Source organism: Hemitrygon akajei, chromosome 15, assembly GCF_048418815.1.
Source record: "Hemitrygon akajei chromosome 15, sHemAka1.3, whole genome shotgun sequence".
Taxonomy (NCBI): Eukaryota; Metazoa; Chordata; class Chondrichthyes; order Myliobatiformes; family Dasyatidae; genus Hemitrygon; species Hemitrygon akajei.
In genome coordinates, this window is record NC_133138.1 from 576,905 (window position 1) to 599,217 (window position 22,313).

Consider the following 22,313-nt stretch of genomic DNA (forward strand, 5'->3'; position numbering starts at 1 on the left):
ACTAATATCATAGCACAAAGGGTTGCTACTGCTGCATGGGAAGAAGTGGGGTAAACTAGAGTTGCAGGGGAATGGGAACCAGACTGCCAGAATAGATAGTGGAGAGGTTTTTGAGACAGAGGTTATTAAGACATCAGACAAAGTCAGGAAACAAAAGATCATAAAACCATTAGATATAGGAGCATAAATAGGCCATTTGGCCCATCGAGCCTATTCCACCATTTCATCATGGCTGATCTAATTTTCCTCTCAGCCCCAATCTCTCATCTTCTCCCCATATCCCTTCATGCTCTGGCCTATCAAGAATCTATCAACCTCTTCACTAAATATGCATAAAGGCTTAGCCTCCACAACTGCTTGTGGCAAAGAATTCCACAGATTCTCCACTCTCTGGCTAAAGAAATTTCTCATCTCTATTCTAAAAGGACACACCTCTATTCGAAGTCTGTGTCCTCTGCTCTTAGACTCTCCCACTATAGGGAACATCCTCTGCAAATTCACTCTATCAAGGCCTTTCAACATTCAATAGGTTTCAATGAGGACACTCCTCATTCTCTAAATTCCAATGCCCAGAGCCATCTAACGCTCTTCATATAACAAGCCATTCAATCTTGGAATCATTTCGTGAACCTCCTTTGAACCCTCTCGAATTTCAACATAGACCTTTCAAGATAAGGAGCACAAAACTGCTCACAATACTCCATGTGAGGCCTCACCAGTGCTTTACAACGTCTCAACATTACATCCTTGTTTTTATATTCTCGTCCTCTTGAAATGAATGGTAACATTGCATTTGCCTTCCTAACGACAGACCCAACCTGCAAACTAACCTTTAGGGAATCCTGCACAAGGTCTCCCAAGTTCTCTTGCACCTCAGTTTTTTTTTGTATTTTCTCTCCATTTAGAAAATAGTCAATCCTTTCATTTCTTCTACCAAAGTGCATGACCATAAATATCCCGACACTATCTTCCATCTGCCATTTATTTGCAAATTCTCCAAGTCTGTCTAAGTCCTTCTATAGCCTCTCTACTTCTTTAAAACTACCTGCTCCAGGACTTCCGGTAAGATGGCGATTGTTTAGCTGCTCCGAACTTTTGTTCCGTTACTGTCGCTATCTTTGCACTAAATGTCTCCATTTTTTAAACCTTAGTTAGGAATTATTTCGGTATCTCTTACTTGCCTGTGAATATATCTAACTTACAATGTCTAGCAAGAGTTCTAAATCCGGGAGAAAAGAAGCTATGACCCCGTCGGACAAGACTCTGGTTGCGCTGGGAAAGCTCCGAGACGAAATCTTAAAGGAATTTAAAATCGCTTTCAAACAGTTAGAAGACAAACTGGATCGGATCAACGATAAAGTGGACAAACATGCTGAACACTTATCTCGCATCGATTCGACTTCTGAAGATTTAGAAAGTCATGTTCGATACTTGGAGACTCTCTGTTCCAGCTTAGTGGAAAAATCTAACAAACTTCTTTCCAAAATGGTGGATCTCGAAAATCGCAGCAGACGCTGCAATATCAGAATTCTGGGATTGCCAGAGGCGACTGAAAAGGGATCAACCGTGAAGTTTTTCGCCGAGTTTCTCTGTGAGTTATTCGGGAAAGATTTGCTTCCGAAGTCGCCCGAGCTCGAACGGGCACACAGAGTTTACGTTCCCCCCGGAATTCTGGGCTCTCGCCTCGACCAGTAATCTTGTGTTTCCATCAATACCAGGTAAAACACAGTCTGATCGTAGAGGCGCGTCGCAGGTGGTCGCTTCCTTTCAAGGATACAACCATTCGCTTTGTGGAAGATTTCGCACTCCAGACCTTAAAGATGCGCGCTGAGTTTAAAGGCGCAATGAAAGTGCTTTTTGATCATGGTTTCAAACCTTCCCTTCGTAACCCTGCTGATCTACGAATCAAGCTTAATACTGGGAAATACAAGTGGTTCAAATCAGCGAAGGAAGCTGAAGCGTTTGTGGCAAGTCTTCCAGCTATCCAGTCATCTTCGGAATCTGATCGGACCTCCTAAAATGGTGGATAAGTACTCCTCGTAGCAAAATTACTTTTTCTGGACTCAGACTTCACTTGAATCAGTCAGACACTATTCATTGAAACTCTAAGGGCTGTTGACAATCTCTCCCGGGATTTGGTGTGTGTGCAATCTATTTTTATTCTTGTATAACTTTACCTACAGAGTTCTACGACTAACTCTAACTTGTTTTGGAGGTTCGAAGTCTTTAGTGAAGGCCTCCCTGTTTGTCGGTTCACAGTTCAACTGCTGATTTATTTTTCCTTTGTTTTAAATATTTATTTATTTTATCTTTTTCTTTTCTTCACCCCTTTTTTCTAATCTCTGAATTTTTTTCTCCCTTCTCTGTAAATGGTTGATAAATACTCGTCTTGAATTTATAATTTTCCCCTTCCTCTTCTTTTTTCTTTTTCCTTCTTACCTTTTTTTTCCATTTCCCTTACTTTATTCTTCTATAATTTTTCGCGGGTAGGTTAGTTTTGGTTTTCTTCCGATTTTCTCTGTATTAAGTTTTATATTTCTGCAGAAGGTGTTCTAATCTGTAGTTATGTTTTCTAGTGCATAAACTAGTTATTATTTGCTATAGTATTTATACGGAACTGTTGTTAATGACACAGATCTGGAAGTTGTTTTTGGGTTAATTTTTTTGGTAGAGCTAGCTACTTGTTTTGGTAGCCGTCTAGTTTTGGGTTGTGCGAGTGGGGTGGATTTTCCAGTTCCAACATTTCTTTATTGCTTAGGACATGTTTATATTTTGACCTTACGAATCTATGCTTACATCTCTGCTCCCAGACTGCTATTGTACTGCTTGACTTTTTATATGCCTGCTGCCTTTTATGCATTAGTAATTGATAATGGCTAGTGCACTTAAATTCGTGAGCTGGAATGTAAAGGGATTGAACCACCCTGTTAAAAGGAGGAAGGTATTCTCACATATTAAACAACTCAAAGCTGACATTGCTTTCCTCCAAGAAACTCATATTCGTTGTTTTGATAACTCCCGGCTTCTGTCAAAGTGGGCGGGTCAGCATTTTCATTCATCCTTTGCCGCTAAAGCTAGGGGAGTTTCCATTCTTATTAACTCAAATATTCCTTTTGAACTCCATAATAAAATATCTGATACAAATGACCGTTTTATTATTGTTTCTGGTAAACTATATAACACTAAAGCTGCACTAGCAAACCTGTATGCCCCCAACTTTGATGATGTTAACTTTTTTGAACGGTTTTTTTCCTCACTACCAGACTTAAACTCATGCTCTCTTATATTGGGTGGTGACTTCAACTGTTGGTTGGATCCTAAACTGGACCGATCGTCCTCTGTTACCAGATCACCTACTAAATCTGCCTTAGCTATTCAATCGTTTCTCTCTAATTTTGGTATCTCTGATATATGGCGTTTCCTCCATCCTACGGAGAGAGATTATTCTTTTTTCTCACATGTTCACCATACCTTCACTAGAATTGACTATTTCTTACTCGATAACCAACTTATCCCATTTGCCCACTCTTGTGACTGTCAGAGTATACTGATTTCTGACCATGCCCCAATTACCCTCTCTCTGAACTTTCCTGGTCTCCCTCAGAGGAACAAACACTGGCGGTTCGATTCAACTTTATTATCGGATGATGATTTTGTAAAATTTATTAAGGACCAGATAACCTTTTATTTTAACACTAATACATCACCTGAAGTGCCATCCCAGATTGTCTGGGATGCCATGAAAGCATATCTGAGGGGTCAAATAATCTCTTACACAGCAAATCTCAATAGAAGATCCCATGCAGATCGAGCAGACCTCATTAACCAGATTAAAGATTTGGATCAAATATATGCCCAAACTAAGAACCCTGAATTATACAAGAAGCGCGTTGAACTCCAAACTAAATTTAACCTTCTGTCCACTCAACCTGTCGAACGCCAACTTCTCGAAAGCAAGAGCCGCTTTTACATTCATGGGGATAAGTCTGGTAAATTCCTAGCCAATCAGCTGAGGCGTTCCAAAGCCAAACAACATATTACAAAGATCCGGAAGGAGAACGGAGACTTTACATTGGATCATTTAGAAATTAATGACGCATTTAAAATTTTTTATTCTCGGCTTTATTCCTCTGAATCTCTGAATGACAATATCTCTGTGGATCAATTTTTACAGAATCTGAATATCCCCTCACTTTCATCTGATTTCAAAGCCAAACTCAATGCGCCTATATCACCAGAAGAAATATCTTTTGCAATTTCTGCACTGTCCTCAGGGAAATCTCCTGGACCTGATGGGTTCCCTGTGAAATTTTATAAATCATTCTCTTCACTTCTTTCTCCTCAGTTACTTTCAGTATTATCTGACTCGTTTAATTACGGCAAATTGCCACCCTCTTTCAATGAGGCATCTATTATTCTTCTTTTAAAAAAGGGCAAAGACCCAACAGAGTGTTCCTCGTACAGGCCGATCTCTCTGCTCAATGTTGATGTAAAGATCTTAGCTAAAGTGTTGGCTCATAGATTAGAAACCGTTATTCCCTCCATTATCTCTGATGACCAAACAGGCTTTATTAAAAACCGTCTCCCTTTTTTTAACATTCGGCGTCTATTTAATATCTTATACTCAGTTCCAACTGGGACTCCTGAATGTGTTATCTCCCTTGATGCGGAGAAAGCATTTGATTGTATAGAGTGGAACTACCTTTTTGCAGTCTTAGAAAAATTTGACCTCGGCCAAAGTTTCATCTCTTGGATCCAATTGCTGTACCTGTGTCCTACTGCTTCTGTTCTAACTAATTTTCAGAAATCCCAAGTATTTAATCTCAAATGTGGCACCCGTCAGGGATGCCCCTTAAGTCCCTTTCTCTTTGATTTGGCTATAGAACCTCTGGCGATAGCATTTTGAAATTGTCCTGAATTGACTGGGATTTGGAGAGGGGGTGTTGAGCATAAAGTTTCTCTCTATGCTGATGACTTATTACTCTTTCTCTCAAATCCATCTACATCCTTACCTCTAATGTTTTCACTTCTTGACCAGTTTAGCCAGATCTCTGGCTATAAACTCAACTTACATAAGAGTGAACTTTTCCCAATTAATAAAGAAGCACAAGAACTAATATTTCGTGATCTCCCTTTTAAAGTAGTCCATAATCAATTTACTTATCTTGGAATTACAGTCACAAGGAAGTTTAAAGATCTCTTTCGTGAAAACTTTGTCAATCTTTCATATGCTATAAAACAGAGTCTGGTACAATGGTCACCTCTATCTATGTCCTTGGTAGGTCGTATTAATGTTGTTAAAATGTATGTTCTCCCCAAATTTCTATACTTATTTCAATCTATCCCAATTTTTATTCCTAAATCTTTTTTTGACTCCTTAGACTCTATTATTTTGTCATATCTGTGGCAGAATAAGCGCTCTAGAATTAATAAAATCCACCTCCAAAAATCTAAAAAAGAGGGTGGCATGGCTTTACCTAACTTTCGCTTATATTACTGGGCAGCTAATATACGTTGTGCTGCCTTCTGGTCTTTCTTCCACGGTCAACTCGAGTGCCCTAACTGGGTGGCAATGGAGTTGAGCTCCACCAAAGAATTATCTATATCTGCACTTCTTGGTTCTGCACTCCCTAGCAGTCTGCCCAGATCAATGGCTAATCCTCTGGTTAGACACACTTTGCGTATATGGGCTCAGTTCAGGAAATGCTATGGTTTCCAGGGGTTTTCCGTTTCTAGCCCTGTCGCACATAATCACCTCTTTTTACCTACTACGTACGATTCAGCATTCCATGTTTGGTACAGGAAGGGCATTAGACATTTTGAAGATCTCTTCATTGATAATCGCTTCGCTTCTTTTCAACAGCTCTCCGTTAAGTTCACTAACGCTCACTTTTTCAGATATCTCCAAATCCGACACTTTACTTCTCCTTTAATTCCTAACTTTCCTGAAATGCCTGCGAAAAATGCTATGGACCTATTTCTTTCCATTAATCCACTAGGTAAAGGTTTAATTTCAATTATCCGAGATAAACTAGCAGCCTTACGACGGGCCCCTGTGGATAAAATTAAAATGGCCTGGGAGCAGGATTTAAATATCTCCTTATCCGAGGAGAGCTGGGACTCAGTTCTCAAATCGGTTAACTCAACCTCCCTTTGTGCTCGCCATTGCCTCTTACAGTTTAAGATTGTTCATAGAGCCCATATGTCTAAATCTAAACTATCTCGATTCTACCCTGGCATTAGTCCGCTCTGTGATAAATGCAAGAGGGGCGTGGCCTCTCTCATCCATATGTACTGGTTCTGTCCTAGCTTGGAGAAATTCTGGAAAGATGTCTTCACTACATTATCGGGTATTCTGAATCAGCACCTAGAACCTAACCCCTTAATTGCTCTGTTTGGTTTTTGGGGCGAGACAGATTTATGTCTGGGTCCGACCAAATGCCGAATACTATCCTTTGCCTCTCTCCTGGCGAGACGCTTGATCCTCCTTAGATGGAGAGATGTTGCCCCGCCCACTCATGCGCAATGGCTTAACGACATTATGGCCTGCTTGGACCTCGAAAAAATTCATTATTCAGTTCTTAATTCGGATCTAAAGTTCCGTAAGGTCTGGGGACCTTTTATCGAGTACTTTCATAACCTTCCTCTTGACTAGGGTTTTTTTTTCTCTCTTCTTTTCGGTCCCTTGCTTTCAGCTCCCTTTTTTTTCTGGTAGTAGGCATTATTATCCTCTGTTGCTAAGTGTATTCAAAGTATGGGAGTTTGACTGTCTGGACTTATACTCTTTATACTGTGTGGTGGTTGGTCTGGAGTTGTTGTTTTTTTCTTGTGTTGTGGGGCTTGGGGAGGACACTAAGCTCACTTGTCTTTAATTTAGGTGCTTTTTTGTTAAATTCTCTTCCTTTGTAACATATTGTTATTGTATGCTTAATCTTGCACTGTATTAATGCTCCTCATTGGGATTTGGGGGTTTTAATTTTGTAAAATGTTTTGAAAAACTAATTTAAATTTTTTTTAAAAAAACTACCTGCTCCTCCACCTATCTTCATATCGTCTGCAAACTTTGCAAAACAACCCATCAATTCCTTCATCCAAGTCATTGACATATAATGTAAAAAAAATTGGTCCCAACACAGATCCCCATGAAACACCACTAGTCACCGGTAGCCAACCAGAAAAGGCAACATCAACTGATTCTCCTTTGTCCATCCTGCTTGTGATCTTTTGAAAGAATTCCAACACATTTGTCAGGCAAGATTTTTCCTTAAGGAAACCATGACGAGTGCTATCTGTTTTATCATGTCCCTCCAAGTACCCTGAGACCTCAGCCTTAATAATTAACTCCAACATCTTCCTGACAACTAAAGTCAGACTAACTGACCTATATAGTTTACTTTCTTCTGCTTCTCTCCCTTCTTGAAGAATGGAATGATATTTGCAATTTTCCAGTCTTCCAGAATCATTCCAGGATATAGTGATTCCTGAAAGATCATTACTAATGCCTCCATAATCTCTTCAACAACCTCTTTCAGAACTTAAGCATGCATACCATCTGGTCCAGGTGATTTATCCACCTTCAGACCTTTTAGGTTCCCAAGAGCTTTCTCTCTAGCTATGGTAACTTCAAACACATCATGATCCCTGACACCATACTGCCATTGTCTCTCATTGTGAAGACTGATGCAAAGTATTTATTCAGTTCATCTGCCATTTCCTTGTCTCCATTACTACCTCTCCAGCATCATTCTCCAGTGGTCCAATATCCATTCTAACTTCTCTTTTATACTTCATGGATCTGAAGAAACTTTTGGAATCCTCTTTAATATTATTGGCTAACCTACTTTTGTATTCCATCTTTACCTTCTTAATGACTTTAGTTGTCTTCTGAAGGTTTTTAAAAGCTTCCCAATCCTACACCTTACCACTAATGTTTGCTCTATTATATGCCCTCTCTTTGGCTTTAATGTTGGCTTGACTTCTCTTGTTAGCCAAGATTGTGTCATATTTCCTTTAGAATACTTCTTCCTCTTTGGGATGTATATATCCTGTGCCTTCCGAATTGCTTCCAGAAATTCCAGCCATTGCTGCTCTGTTGTCATCCCTGCCAGTGTTCTTTTCCAATTGATTCTGGTCAATTCCTCTCTCATGCCTCTGTAATTCCCTTCACACCACTGTAATACTGATACATCTGACTTTAGCTTCTCCCAAATTTCAGGGTGAATTTGATCATATAAAGATAATTTTCCTCTAAGGGTTCTTTTGCCTTAAGCTTTCTAATCAATTCTGGTTTATTGCACAGCACCCAACCTAGAATAGCTGATCCTCTAGTGGACTCAACCACAAGCTGCTCTAAAAAGCCATCTCACAGGTGCTCTAGAAATCCCCCTTCTGTAAACCAGCAACAAACTGCCTTTCCCAATCTACCTGCATATTGAAGCCCCCCATGGCTATTGTAACATTGCACTTTTGGCCTGCATTTTCTACCTCTTATTTAAAACTATAGGCCACATCCTTTGACGGTTTATATGGAACTCTCATCAGGGTCTTTTTACCCTTGCAGTTCGTAGAACTGCAGTTCCTTAGCTCTATCCCCAATGATTCAACATCTTCTGACCCTATGCCACCTCCTTCTAATGACTTGATTTCTTTTTTGAAGAAAATGTTGAGCATGGAGTGACTAATGTTTTGAGCTCCATATATTTCAATACAAGAAGTATCGTCAGATAGGAAAATGAGCCAGGGTATGGACCAACAGATGGAATTGTAGCTATATGTGAGACTCAGTTGCAGAAGGGGCAGGACTGGCAGCTCAAAATTCCAGGGTTCCTTTGTTTTAGACACAACAGAGTGGGAGGGGTGGCATTACTGGTTGGGGAGTTCACTCAGGTTTCCTGATTGACTTTTTATACTGTATATCAATGATTTAAATGTTGGAATAGGTGGCTTAGTTGCCAAATTTGCAATAATACGAAAATTAGTGGAGGGGCAGGTAGCTTTGAAGAAACAGGTAGGCTGCAGAAAGACTTAAGCAGTTTAGGAGAATGGGCAAGAAAGTGACAAATGAAATACAATGTTGGAAAATGTGTGGTCATTGATTTTGGTAGTAGAAATAGATGCACAGACTATTTTCTAAACAGAGAGAAAATCCAAGAATCTGAGATGCAAAGGGACTTGGGAGTCCTTGTGCAGAACACCCTAAAGTTACCTTGCAGGTTGAGTCGGTGGTGAGGAAGGCAAATGCCATGTTAGCATTCATTTCAAGAGGTCTAGAATACAAGAGCAGGGATCTGATGGTGAGGCTTTATAAGACACTGGTGAAGTCTAACCTTGAGTATTGTAAACAGTTTTGGATCATCTTAGAAAAGATGTGCTGGCATCGGAGAGGGTCCAGGGGAGGTTCACAAGGATGATTCCAGGAATGAAAGGAATATCATACGAGGAACGTTTGATGGCTCTGGGTCTGTATTTGCTGCAATTAGGAAGGATGAGGGGGGATCTCATTGAAACTTTTCAAATGTTGTAAGGCCTAGAAAGAGTAGATGTGGAAAAGATGTTTTCCATGGTGGGGAGTCTAGGATGGAGAGCACAGCCTCAGAATAGAGAGGCATCCATTTAAAAACAGAGATGCAGAGAGATTTCTTCAGTCAGAAGGTGGTGAATTTGTGGAATTTGTTGCCATGTGCAGCTGTGGAGGCCAGGTCGTTGGATGTATTTATGGCAGAGCTCGATAGGTTCTTGATTGGACATGGCCTCAAAGGTTACGGGGAGAAAGCTGGCAAGTGGGGCTGAGGAGGGGAAATAAGGATCAGCCATGATTGATTGGTGGAGCAGACACAATGAGCCAAATGGCCTAATTCTGCTCCTATGTCTTATGGTCTTATGAGATTTGTTAGTTAGGGGAATAGAAAGGTGTTTCTGTGGATGAGAACAAGACTACTGGAAGGTATGTTGCCTCCTGGGTGCTAGGGTGTAGGACATCTCAGAATAAGTTCTCAGCATTCTTAAGTGGGAGGTTGAACAGCCAGAGGTTGTGATCTCTTTAGAAACCAATGAGTGACAAAGCTCTGCATGGGGAGTCCAGGGAGTTAGATGCTAACTTAAAGGGCAGGACTTCCAGGATTGTGATCTCAGGATTGTTACCTGTGCCACATGATAGTGAAGCCAGAAATAGGAAGATTATTGTTACGACACATACCCAACTGCACCAGCTTACGGTGTTTACATGCTCTAACTGTTCAGAATATGGATAGTTGGGAGGGCTCAGGATCATGAGCAACCTTTGCCCTCATCAAATGGTCACTCCACTCACCCTAAGATGCCTGGCCTCTGAAAGACCAGATGAGTGGAGTGACCATTTGATGAGGGCAAAGGTTGCTCATATACTTTACCGCATTTAATGCATGGGATGTCCTCCTTTGAATACCAATTTGGGTATTGTCCACCATTATTCTCTGAGCAGGAGACTGAAGTTGGAGTTCCTGCATCTGAAGGTCTCTCCCAACGCTGCAAGGAGAAATAGACTAGGGCAAGGGAGATTTTTTTTTAGCCTCTACTTGGAAGGCTGAAATAATGGTTTACTGCAAGAGAAGACCTCTTGCAGGTAGAATCTAGGAAATTGCTGCCCAATTTCATTGGACCCTTCAAGGTTCACAAAAAAGTAAGCCTTGCAGCTTTCAAAGACCCTTAAGATCAACTTTCTATAGTTCCAAGTTGAAATCCATGAGAAATCCTTTAGCCTCACCACCATCAATCCCACAGACACCCAGATTTGTTGATGGGGAACAGGGGTTCACTGTAAAAAGAATTCTGGATTCATGAACTGTTCGGGGTGTTCAGCAGTTCCTCATGGACTGAGAGGGATTTGGACCTGAGGAATGGTGCTGGGTTCCTGAAAGGTACATCTTAGATTGGGGTCTCATCCATGGCTACCATCAACATCTCTCTAACCAGCCAGGGCCATTAGAGGTTGGCTGAAGGGGAGGGGGTCCTGTTACAACGCACTCAATCTCGCCAGCTTCCAGTGTTTAGACGCTCTAACTCTCCCGAATATGGATAGCTGGCACAGCACTTCTAAGGATTCAGGACCATCCCGCTAATTGGCAATCATGCTTTGGGTGCCAAGAATTGAGTATTTAAAGAGCACCTGATCTGAGTTTCAGCGCTCAGTTGGAAGCCTGACCAGACATAGTTTCTAGTGTTTTGTTTCTGCTCAGTTCCTGTTCCAGCTTTATACTTTGTCCCAAATCCAGCCTCAGATACTCCAGCACTCAGGTCCAAACCATCCTTGTCATGGTCTCTTATCACATATACAGTTTAACACATGGCGAAGGAGTTGGTGTAGGAAGGAGGGCGTAAGATTTTTGGATTATTGGGCTCTCTTCCAGGGAAGGTGGGACCTGTACAGAAGAGACGGTTTGCACCTGAACTGGAAGTGGACTAAATCATCCCAGTGGGGAGGTTTGCTAGTACTGCACAGTGGAGCTTAAACTAGAAATGCAAATCGGAACTAGAGTGCTGGAACAGTTAGTGGAGAGGGTGTGGCGATAGATGTTAGTAAGACCTCAGAGAAAGTCAGGAATCAAAAGTTTGAGCATGGTGCGATAGTGTCCTGAGCTGCATATATTTCAATGCAAGAAGTATCATATGAAAGGTGGATGAGCTCAGGGCATGGAGCAACTGCTGGAATTATGATATTATAGCCATTAGTGAGACAGTTGCAGGAGGGGCAGGACTGGCAGCTCAATATTCGGGACTTCCGTTGTTTTAGACATGACAGAGCGGGGAGATTAAAGGAGGAACGGTGGAGTAACTTGTCGGGGAAAATGTCACAGCATTGCTCCCTCAGGACAGACTGGAGAATTTGTCTAGTGAGGTGTTATAGGTGGAATTGAGTATTAAGAAAGGTATGATCACGTCAATGGGGCATATTACCGACCACCCAACAGTCCAAGGGATTTAGAGGAACAAATTTGTAGAGAATTTTCAAATTTTTGCAAGACACATAATTTTTTTTATAATAGGTGATTTTAACTTTCCACATATTGAGTGGATTCCCATATCGTACAAAGTACTAAACGGGATAGAGTTTGTCAAATGTGTTCAGGAAAGTTTCCTTCAACAGGACATACAAGTCCCAATGAGAGAACATGTGACATTTGATCTGCTATTTGGGAATGATACAGGGCAGGCGACAAAAGTTTGTGTAGGGAAATAATTTGCTTCTAATGATCACAATGCCATTAGTTTCAAGTCAATATGCAAAAAAATAGGTCTGATCTGCGAGTTGAGTTCTAAATTGGAGAAAGGCCAATTTTCATGGTATTAGAAATGATCTGGCAAATGTGGACTGGGACAGGCTGTTTTCTGCAAAAGTGTACTTAGTAAGTGGGAAGCTTTCAAAAGAGAATTTCTGAGAGCATGTGTCTGTCAGAATAAAAAGTAAAGGTAAGCCATAAGACCTTAAGACCCAGAAGCAGAATTAGGCCATCTGGCCCATCGAGTCTGCTCCATCATTCAATCATTGCTGATCCTTTTTTTATCTCCTCCTTAACCCTAGTTCCCAGCCTTCTCTCCATAACCTTTGATGCCATGTTCAATCAAGAACCTATCAATCTCTGCCTTAAGTACACCCAATGACATGGCCGCCACAGCTGCATGTGGCAACAAATTCCACAAATTCACCACCCTTTGGCTAAAGAAATTTCTCAGTATCTCTGTTTTGAAAAGAAGCCCCTCTATTCTGAGATTGTGCCCTCTTGTCCTGGACTCTTCCACCATGGGAAACATCCTGTCCACATCTACTCTCTCTAGGCCTTTCAACATTCGAAAGGTTTCATTAAGATCCCCCCTCATCCTTCTGAATTCCAGCGAGTATAGACCCAGAACCATCAAAGATTCCTTGTATGATAATCCTTTCATTCCTTGGAATCATCCTTGTGAACCTCCTCTGGACTCTCTCCAATTCCAGCATATCTTTTCTAAGATGAGGGGCCCAAACTGTTCACAATATCAAAGGTGGGCCCTCACCAGTGCCTTATAAAGCCTCAGCATCAGATCCTTGCTCTTGTATTCTAGACTTCTTGAAATGAATGCTAACATGGCATTTGCCTTCCTGACCACTGACTCATCCTGCAAGTTAACCTTCAGGATGTTCTGCACAAGGACTCCCAACTCCTTCTGAATCTTTATAAATCAGAGCATTGAATATAGGAGTTAGGATGTAATGTTAAAATTGTACATGGCATTGGTGAGGCCAAATTTGGAGTATTGTGTACAGTTCTGGTCACCGAATTATAGGAAAGATGTCAACAAAATAGAGAGAGTATAGAGGAGATTTACTAGAATGTTACCTGGGTTTCAGCACCTAAGTTACAGAGAAAGGTTGAACAAGTTAAGTCTTTATTCTTTGGAGTGTAGAAGGTTGAGGGGGGACTTGATAGAGGTATTTAAAATAATGAGGGGGTAGATAGAGTTGACGTGGATAGGCTTTTTCCATTGAGAGTAGGGGAGATTCAAACAAGAGGACATGAGTTGAGAGTTAAGGGGCAAAAGTTTAGGGGTAACATGAGGGGGAATTTCTTTACTCAGAGAGTAGTAGCTGTGTGGAATGAGCTTCCAGTAGAAGTGGTAGAGGCAGGTTCAATTTTGTCATTTAAAAAAAAAATTGGATAGGTATATGGACAGGAAAGGAATGGAGGGTTATGGACTGAGTGCAGGTAGGTGGAACTAGGTGAGAGTAAGCGTTCGGCATGGACTAGAAGGGTTGAGATGGCCTGTTTCTATGCTGTAATTGTTATATGGATATATGGTTATAGTTCATCAGCCATTTCCTTGACCCCGTTATTATTTCTCCTGCCTCATTTTCTAGTGGTCCTACATCCACTCTCATTTCTCATTTATTTTTAACATACATGAAAAACTTTTACTATCCACTTTGATATTATTTGCTAGCTTGCTATGATATTTCATCTTTTCCCTTCTAATGATTGTTTTACTTGCTCTCTGCAGGTTTTTAAAAATTTCCCAGTCTTCTATCTTCCCACTAATTTTTGCTTTGTTGTATGCCCTTTCTTTTGCTGTTACAATAATTTTGACTTCCCTCGTCAGCCATGGTTGTACTATTTTACCACTTGAGTATTTCTTCATTTTTGGAATGCCTGCACCTTCCTCATTTCTTCCAGAAATGCACACTATTGCTGCTCTGCTGACATCCCTGCCAGCAGCTCCTTCCAATTTACTTTGGCCAACTCCTCTCTCATGCCATTGTAATTTCCTTTTACTCCACTGAAATACTGCTACATCAGACTTTACTTTCTCCCTATCAAATTTCAAGTTGAACTCATTCATATTGTGATTACTAGTTCCTAAGGGTTCTTTTGCCTAGTCATCTCTGGTCCATTATATAACACCCAATCCAGTATAGCTGATCTCCTAGTAGGCTCAATGACAAACTACTCTAAAAAGTCATGTCTCAGGCATTCAACAAACTCACTCTCTTGAGATCCATTACCAACCTGATTTTCCCAATCAACTTACATGTTAAAATCTCCCATGACTACCATAGTATTGCCCTTTTTTTCTCACCTTTTCTATTACCTGTTGTAATCTGTGGTCCACCTCCCAGCCACTGTATATAACTGCCAACAACGTCCTTTTAACCTTGCAGTTTCTTAACTCAACCCACAAGGATTCAACATCTTCCAATCCTATGTCACATCTTTCTACTGATTTGATGCCATTCTTTACCAGTAGAGTCACACCTCCTCCTCTGTCTACCTTCCTATCCCTCCAGTATAATGTGTAACCTTGGACATTCAGCTCCCAATTACAACCATCCTTCAGCCACAATTCAGTGATAGCCACAACATCATACCTGGCAATCTGTAATAGTGCAACAAAGTCATCCACCTTATTTCTTATACTACGCACATATAGATACATCACCTTGAGTACCATATATTTGCTATTCTTCCTGATTCTGCATCCCTAATGTTTTGATACTCAGCCTGTTGACTGCAACTAAGTTCTATCACATGCCTGGTTTTCCTGACAGCTTGACTGCATGCTATCTTTACCATCCATCCTATCTTAAGTCCCTTCACTCTGGTTCCTACCCCCCTGCCAAGTTAGGTTAAAGTGTATGGAATCTTGGTCTTCAAGAGATATTGAGGGTCTGGTTAAGACAAAAAAGGTGCATAGCAGGTATAGGAAGGTAGGAACAAATGAGGGGTTTATGGAATATAAAAAATCCAACAGAACCTTTAAGTAAGAAATGAGAAGGGTTAAAAGAAGGCATGAAGTTGCCAGATGTTATGGAGAATGCTAAGGTATTCTACAGATATATTAAGAGCACAAGAATTGCAAGGGACAAAATTCGTCCTCTGGAAGATCAGAATGATAATCCATGTATGGAGCCGAAACAGAAGGGGGAGATCTTAAATAAGTTTTTGCACTTGTGTTTACTCAGGAGATGGACACAGAGTATATAAAAGTGAGGCCAAAGGTAAAGAGCTTTGACCAGTGGCCAATGCGGACATTGGAAGATTTGAGAGGAGGGGACCAACTAGGTCCACTGCCCAAGGATAAAAGGCAGTAGCAGGTCAGTACAGTGAAAAGGAGCTTTGACCAAAGGTCAATCCAGACATTGGAGGCTTTGAGAGGAGGAGACTTCAATCAGGCACACTGCCAGAGGATAAAAGTCAGCAGCAGGTCAGTACAACAAAAAAGTTTTGACCGGCAACCAAGCGGCATTTGAGATTGATTAGCAAGAGCAAATTAAAGGAAGGAGGGGGCAGTGGCCATCATCGCAGCAGTCGTCGTCTGAGTGGACATAGTCATAGTGATGTCCTTGAGGCTTTAGCTCTTTGAAGCTTCAGAGAAAAGAAGCTTCAGTCAGAGAAATCAAAGGAAAGAAAAGTTCATGTTTTTTCATTGTCTTCTTTATATCTGCCCAGCTAAAATAGAAGGGATGACAGGCAGGACAGTTGAACGTAAGAACATAAGAATAGAAGCAGGAGTAGGCCATCTGGCCCATCGAGCCTGCTCCACCATTCAATAAGATCATGGCTGATCTGGCCATGGACTCATCTCCACCTACCTGCCTTTTCCCCATAACCCTTAATTCTCCTACTTTGCAAAAATCGATCCAGCCTTGTCTTAAATATATTCACTGAGGTAGCCTCTGCTACTTCATTGGGCAGAGAATTCCACAGATTCACCACTCTCTGGGAAAAGCACTTCCTCCTCATTTCCATTCTAAATCTACTCCCCCGAACCTTGAGGCTTTGTCCCCTATGAATGCTCCTCTTGTGGGATATGGGAAGGCAAGGAGACCTCCAGCGTCCCTAATGACTACAGCTGTGAGAAGTGCATCCAGCTGTAGCTTCTAACAAATCATGTTAAGGAGTTGGAGCTGGACCTAGATGAACTCCAGATCATTCAGGAGGCTGGAGGGGTGATAGATAGGACATATAAAGAGGTACAGGGGGTAGGACACTGGGTGACAGTCAGGAAGGGGAAAGGATTTAAGGAGCCAGTGCAGAGTACCCCTGTGGCCGTCCCCCTCAACAACAGATATACCACTTTGAATAATGTTGGGGAGAGGGGATGGCCCAACTGAGGAGAGTCATAGCAGCTGAATCTCTGGCACTTAGTTTGCCTCAGTGACTCAGAAGGGAAGTGGGCAGAAGAGGCGTGCTATGGTGATAGGAGATTCATAGTTAGGGGGATGGAAGAAAGCTCTGTGGGTGAGAAAAAGATTCCCAAATGGTTTTTGATTGCCAGATGCCAGGGTCTGGAAGGTCTCTGATCGAGTTCTGCACATTCTAAAGAGGGAGCATGAACAGCCAGAGGTCGTGGTCCATGTAGGTACCAATGACATGGGTAGAACAGATGATGAGGTTCTGCATAGTGAGTTCAGGGAGTTAGGTGCTAAGTCAAAGGGCAGGACCTCCAGGGTTGTGATCTCAGGATTGCTACCCATGCCACATGCTAGTGAGGCCAGAACTAGGAAGATTGTACAGTTTAAAACATGAATAATGAGTTGGTGTATGAGAGAGGGCATAATATTTTTGGATCATGAGGATCTCTTCCAGGGAAGGTGGGACCTGTACACAAGGGATGGTTTGCACCTGAACTGGAGAGGGACTAATATCCTAGCAGGAAGGTTTGTTAATGCTGCATGGTGGGGTTTAAACAAAAGTTGCAAGGGGATGGGAACCAAAGGGCTGGAACAGCTAGTGGAGAGGTTGTGGAGGCATATGTTAGTTAGACCTCAGACAGAGTCAGGAATGAAAAGGTTGAGCATGCTGTGACTAGTGTCCTGAGCTGCATATATTTCAATGCAAGAAGCATCGTAGGAAAGGCAGATAGTAGTGCTGAAGATAATGCAGCAGCTGGATTACAACAGAGGTAATGGGCAGTGAGGAGATGCTATTGATAGAGCAAAATTGCAGACAATATCAAGAAAGGTGAACACAGGGCTGAAGGAGTTGTATCTGAATGCACACAGTATATGGAATAGGTAAATAAACTTGCAGCACTGTTGCAGATTGGCAGGTATGATGTTGTGGGCATCACAGAATCATGGCTGAAAGAAGATTACAGCTGGGAGCTTAATGTCCAAAGATACACATTATAGAGGACAGAGGGAACAGTGTTGTTCTGTTGGTAAAAAATGAAATCAAATTATTAGAAAGAGATTACACAGGGTCGGAAAGTGTTGAATCATTGTGGATAGAGCTAAGGAACTGCAAAGGTAAAAAAAACCCTGATGGGAGTTGTTTACAGACCCCCAAACAGTAGTAAGGATGAGGCCTACAAATTACAAATGGAGATAGAAGATGCATACCAAAAGGGCAATGTCACAATAGTCATGGAAGTCTTCAATATCCAGGTAGACTGGGAAAATCATGTTGATGCTGGATTCCAGGAAGGGGTATTTCTAGAGTGCCTATGAGATGGCTTTTTAAGAGCAGCTTGCAGTTGAGCCCACTGGAGGATCAGTTATTCTCGATTGGGTTTTATGTGAAGAACTGGAATTGATTAGAGAGCTTAAGGTAAAAGGACCCTTAGGGGAAAAGATCATTATATGATTGAATTCACCCTGAAATTTGAGAAGGAGAAGCTGTGCCTAAGAATAATAATGTGGGTTGCCTTAATGACTATCGCCCAGTAGAACTCACATCGACAGTGATAAAATGCTTTGAGAGGTTGGTCATGACTAGACTGAACTCTTGCCTCAGCAAACATCTGGACCCATTGCAATTTGCCTATCGCCACAATAGGTCAACAGCAGACACAATCTCAATAGCTCTCCACCTAGACAACGCTAACAGCTACGTCAGGATGCTGTTCATCATCTATAGCTCGGCATTTAATACCATCATTCCCACAATCCTGATTGAGAAGTTGCAGAACCTGGGCCCCTGTACCTCCTTCTGCAATTGGATCCTTGACTCCTAACCAGAAGACTACAATCTGTGAGGATTGCTGATAACATCTCCTCCTCGCTGACGATCAATACTAGCGCACCCTAGGGGTTTGTGCTCTGCTCTACTCTCTATTTGCACTTGAATGTGTGGCTAGGCATTGTTCAAATACCATCTATAAATTTGCTGATGATACAATCACTGTTGGTGGAATCTCAGGTGGTGACGAGAGAGCATACAGGAGTGAGATATGTCAACTAGTGGAATGGTGCCACAGCAAAAACCTGGCACTCAATGTCAGTAAGACGAAAGAGCTGATTGTGGACTTCAGGAAGGGTAAGATGAAGGAACACATACCAATCCTCATAGAGGGATCAGAAGTGGAGAGAGTAAGCAGTTTCAAGTTCCTGGGTATCAAGATCTCTGAGGATCTAAACTGGTCCCAACATACCGATGTAGTTATAAAGAAGGCCAGACAGTGGCTATACTTCATTAGGAGTTTGAAGAGATTTGCTATGTCAACAAATACACTCAAAAACGTCTGTAGATGTACGGTGGAGAGCGTTCTGACAGATTGCATCACAGTCTGGTATGAGGCGGGGGGAGGGGCGTGCAACTGCACATGACCAACTGAAGCTGCAGAGCGTTATAAATTTAGTCGGCTCCATCTTGGACACTAGCCTACAAAGTACCCAGGACATCTTCAAGGAGCAGTGTCTCAAAATGGCAGTGTCCATTATTAAGGACCCCCAGCACCCAGGGCATGCCCTTTTCTCACTGTTGCCATCAGGTAGAAGGTACAGAAGCCTAAGGCACACACTCGGCGATTCAGGAACAGCTTCTTCCCCTCTGCCATCCAATTCCTAAATGGACATTGAACCCTTGAACACTACCTCCATTTTTTAATATATATTATTTGTTTCTTGCATGATTTTAATATATTCAATACACGCAAACTGCTATTTATTTATTTATTTATTTATTTATTTATTTATTTATTTATTTATTTATTTATTTATTTATTTATTTATTTATTTATTTATTTTTCTTCTATGTTATGTATTGCATTGAACTGCAGCTGCTAAGTTAACAAACCCGATTCTGATTCTGAGCCTACTTGGAGAAAGGCTATGTTAGATTGGCTGTTGTGTGATAACCCAGATCTTATTAGGAAGCTTAACATAATGGAACCCTTAGGAGGCAGTGATCATAATATGATTGAATTCATACTGCAGTTTGAGAAGGAGAAGCACAAGTCACATGTATCAGTATCACAACAGAATAAAGGGAATTACAGAAGAATGAGTGAGGAGCTTGCCCAGGTGTATTGGATGAAGATATTGGCAGGGATGTTGACAGAGCAAAGATGGCTGAAGTTTCTGGGAATAGTTCACAAGGCGCAGGATAGTTATGTCCCACAGAAGAAATTGTTCACAAATGGCAGGGGTAGGCAACCGTGGCTGACAAGGGAAGTTAAGACTGCATAAAAGCCAAGGAAAGGGCATATAATGTAACAAAAGTGAGTGAGGAGTTGCGTAATTGGGAAGCTTTTAAAATCCAACAAAAGGCAATTAAAAAAGCTATAAGAAGGGAAAAGATGAAATATGCAGGCAAACAAGCCAATAATATAAAGGATACCAAAAAATTTTTCAAATATATAATTAGTAAAAGGGAGGTGAGAGTTGATAGTGGACCTCAGGAAAATGATGCTGGTAAGGTAGTTTCCGACACCTCCCTCCCCTTTCTTGAACTTTCTGTCTCCATCTCTGGAGATGGCTTATCTAGTGAAGTTTACTACTTATTAGACTTTCTTTCAGTTAGTCCTGACGAAGGGTCTTGGCCTGAAATGTCAACTGTGCTTCTTTGTATAGATGCTGCCTGGCCTGCTGCATTCCACCAGCGTTTTGTGTGTGTTGCTGGTGAGGTAATGGGGGACAAAAAAATGACAGATGAACTTAATGGGTACTTTGCATCTGTCTTCACTGTAGAAGACACCAGCAGAGTGCCAGAGGTCGGTGAGTGCCAGGAAGCAGGAGTGAGTGGAACACTATTCAAGAGGAATAGTGTATAAGAGTAAGGAGGTGTTGATGAGACTCTATGGGGCACTGGTGAGACCCCATTTGGAATACTGTGTGCAGTTTTGGGCCCCCTATCTTAGAAAGGATGTGCTGATGTTGGAGAGAGTTCAGAGAAGATTCACTGGAATGCAGGGACTAACATATGAGGAGCGTTTGTCGGCTCTTGGATTGTATTCATTAGAGTATAGAAGAATGAGAGGGGATCTCATAGAAACATTTCGAATGTTGAAAGGGTTGGACAGAGTAAATGTGGAAAGTCTGTTTCCCTTGGTGGGTGAGTCCAGGACAAGAGGTTACAGTCTTAGAATTAGAGGGTACCCATTTAAAACAGAGATGAGGAAAAAAATTTTTTAGCCAGAGGGTCGTGGATTTATGGAATTCGTTGCCACATTCAGCTGTGGAGGCCCAATCACTGAGGATGTTTAAGGAGGAGATTGATAGGTATCTAATTAGTCAGGGTATCAAGGGATATGGGGAAAAAGCCGGAAATTGGAACTAGATGGGAGAATAGTTTAGCTTATGGTGGAGTGGCGGAGCAGACTCGATGGGCCGAATGGCCTACTTCTGCTCCTTTGTCTTGTGGTCTTGTGAGTGCCATTGCTATGACAAAGGAAAAAGTGCTAGGCAGACTCAAAGGTTTTAAGGTAGATAAGTCACCTAGGCCAGATGGACTACATCCCAGAATTTTGAAGAGGTTGCTGAGGAGATAATAGGTGCATTGGTTATGATCTTTCAAGAATCACTTGATTCTGGCATGATCCCAGAGGAATGGAAATTGCAAATGTCGCTCCACTCTTTAAGAAGAGAGGAAGGAAAACGAAAGGAAATTATAGGCCAGTAAGCCTAACTTCAGTGGTTGGGAAAATTGTTGGAGTCTATTATTAAGGATGAGGTTTCAGGGTACTTGAAGACTAATGATAATCAGCATGGTTTCTATAAAGGGAAATCTTGCCTGACAAATCTGTTAAGAGTTCTTCAAGTAAGTAACAAGCAGGGTGGACAAAGGAGGGGCAGTGGACATCATTTACTTGGATTTTCAGAAGGTGTTTGATAAGGTGCCACACATGAGGCTGCTTAACAAGATAAGATCCTATGGCATTACATGAAAAATACTGGCATGGATAGCAGATGGGACAGGCAGCAGGAAGTGAGTGGGAATAAAGGGGGCCTTTTCTGGTTGGCTGCCAGTGACGAGTGGTGTTCTTCAGGGGTCAGTATTGGGACCGTTGCTTTTCACATTATTTGTCAGTGATTTGGATAATCTGGAATTTGGAATTTGGAATTGATGGTTTTGTGGTTAAGTTTGCAGATGATATGAAGATAGGTGGAGGGGTAGGTAGTGCTGAGAAGCAAAGTGATTGTAGCAAGACTTAGACAAATTGGAAAAATGGGTAAAAAAGTGTCAGATGCAATACAGTGTTGGGAAAATGTATGATAATGCATTTTGGTAAAAGGAACAATAGTGCCGAATATTATCTAAATGGGAAGAAGATTCAAACATCAGTGGTGCAGAGAGACTTCAGAGTCCCCGTACAAGACTCCCAGAAGGGTAATTTACAGGTTAAGTCTTTGGTAAAGAAAACAAATGTAAAGCTGGCATTTATTTCAAGGGGAATAGAATATAAAAGCAAGGGGATAGTGCTGAGCCTTTATAAGACACTAGTCAGGCTGTATTTGGAGTATTGTTAACAGTTTGGGCCCAATATCTCAGAAAGGATGTGTTGGCATTGGAGCGAATCTAGATGAGGTTCATGAGGATGATTCCAGGAATGAAAGTGTTAACATTATGAGGAGTGTTTGGCAGCTT

At 41.6% G+C, this 22,313-nt stretch overlaps 1 protein-coding gene across 1 annotated transcript in view; it reads right to left on the reverse strand.

The window, feature by feature from the left end:
* The window catches only part of LOC140739093 (15-hydroxyprostaglandin dehydrogenase [NAD(+)]-like), a 60,391-nt gene that overhangs the window by 6,069 nt on the left and 32,009 nt on the right, over positions 1 to 22,313 (reverse strand). The gene's annotated exons all lie outside the window — the stretch shown is intronic.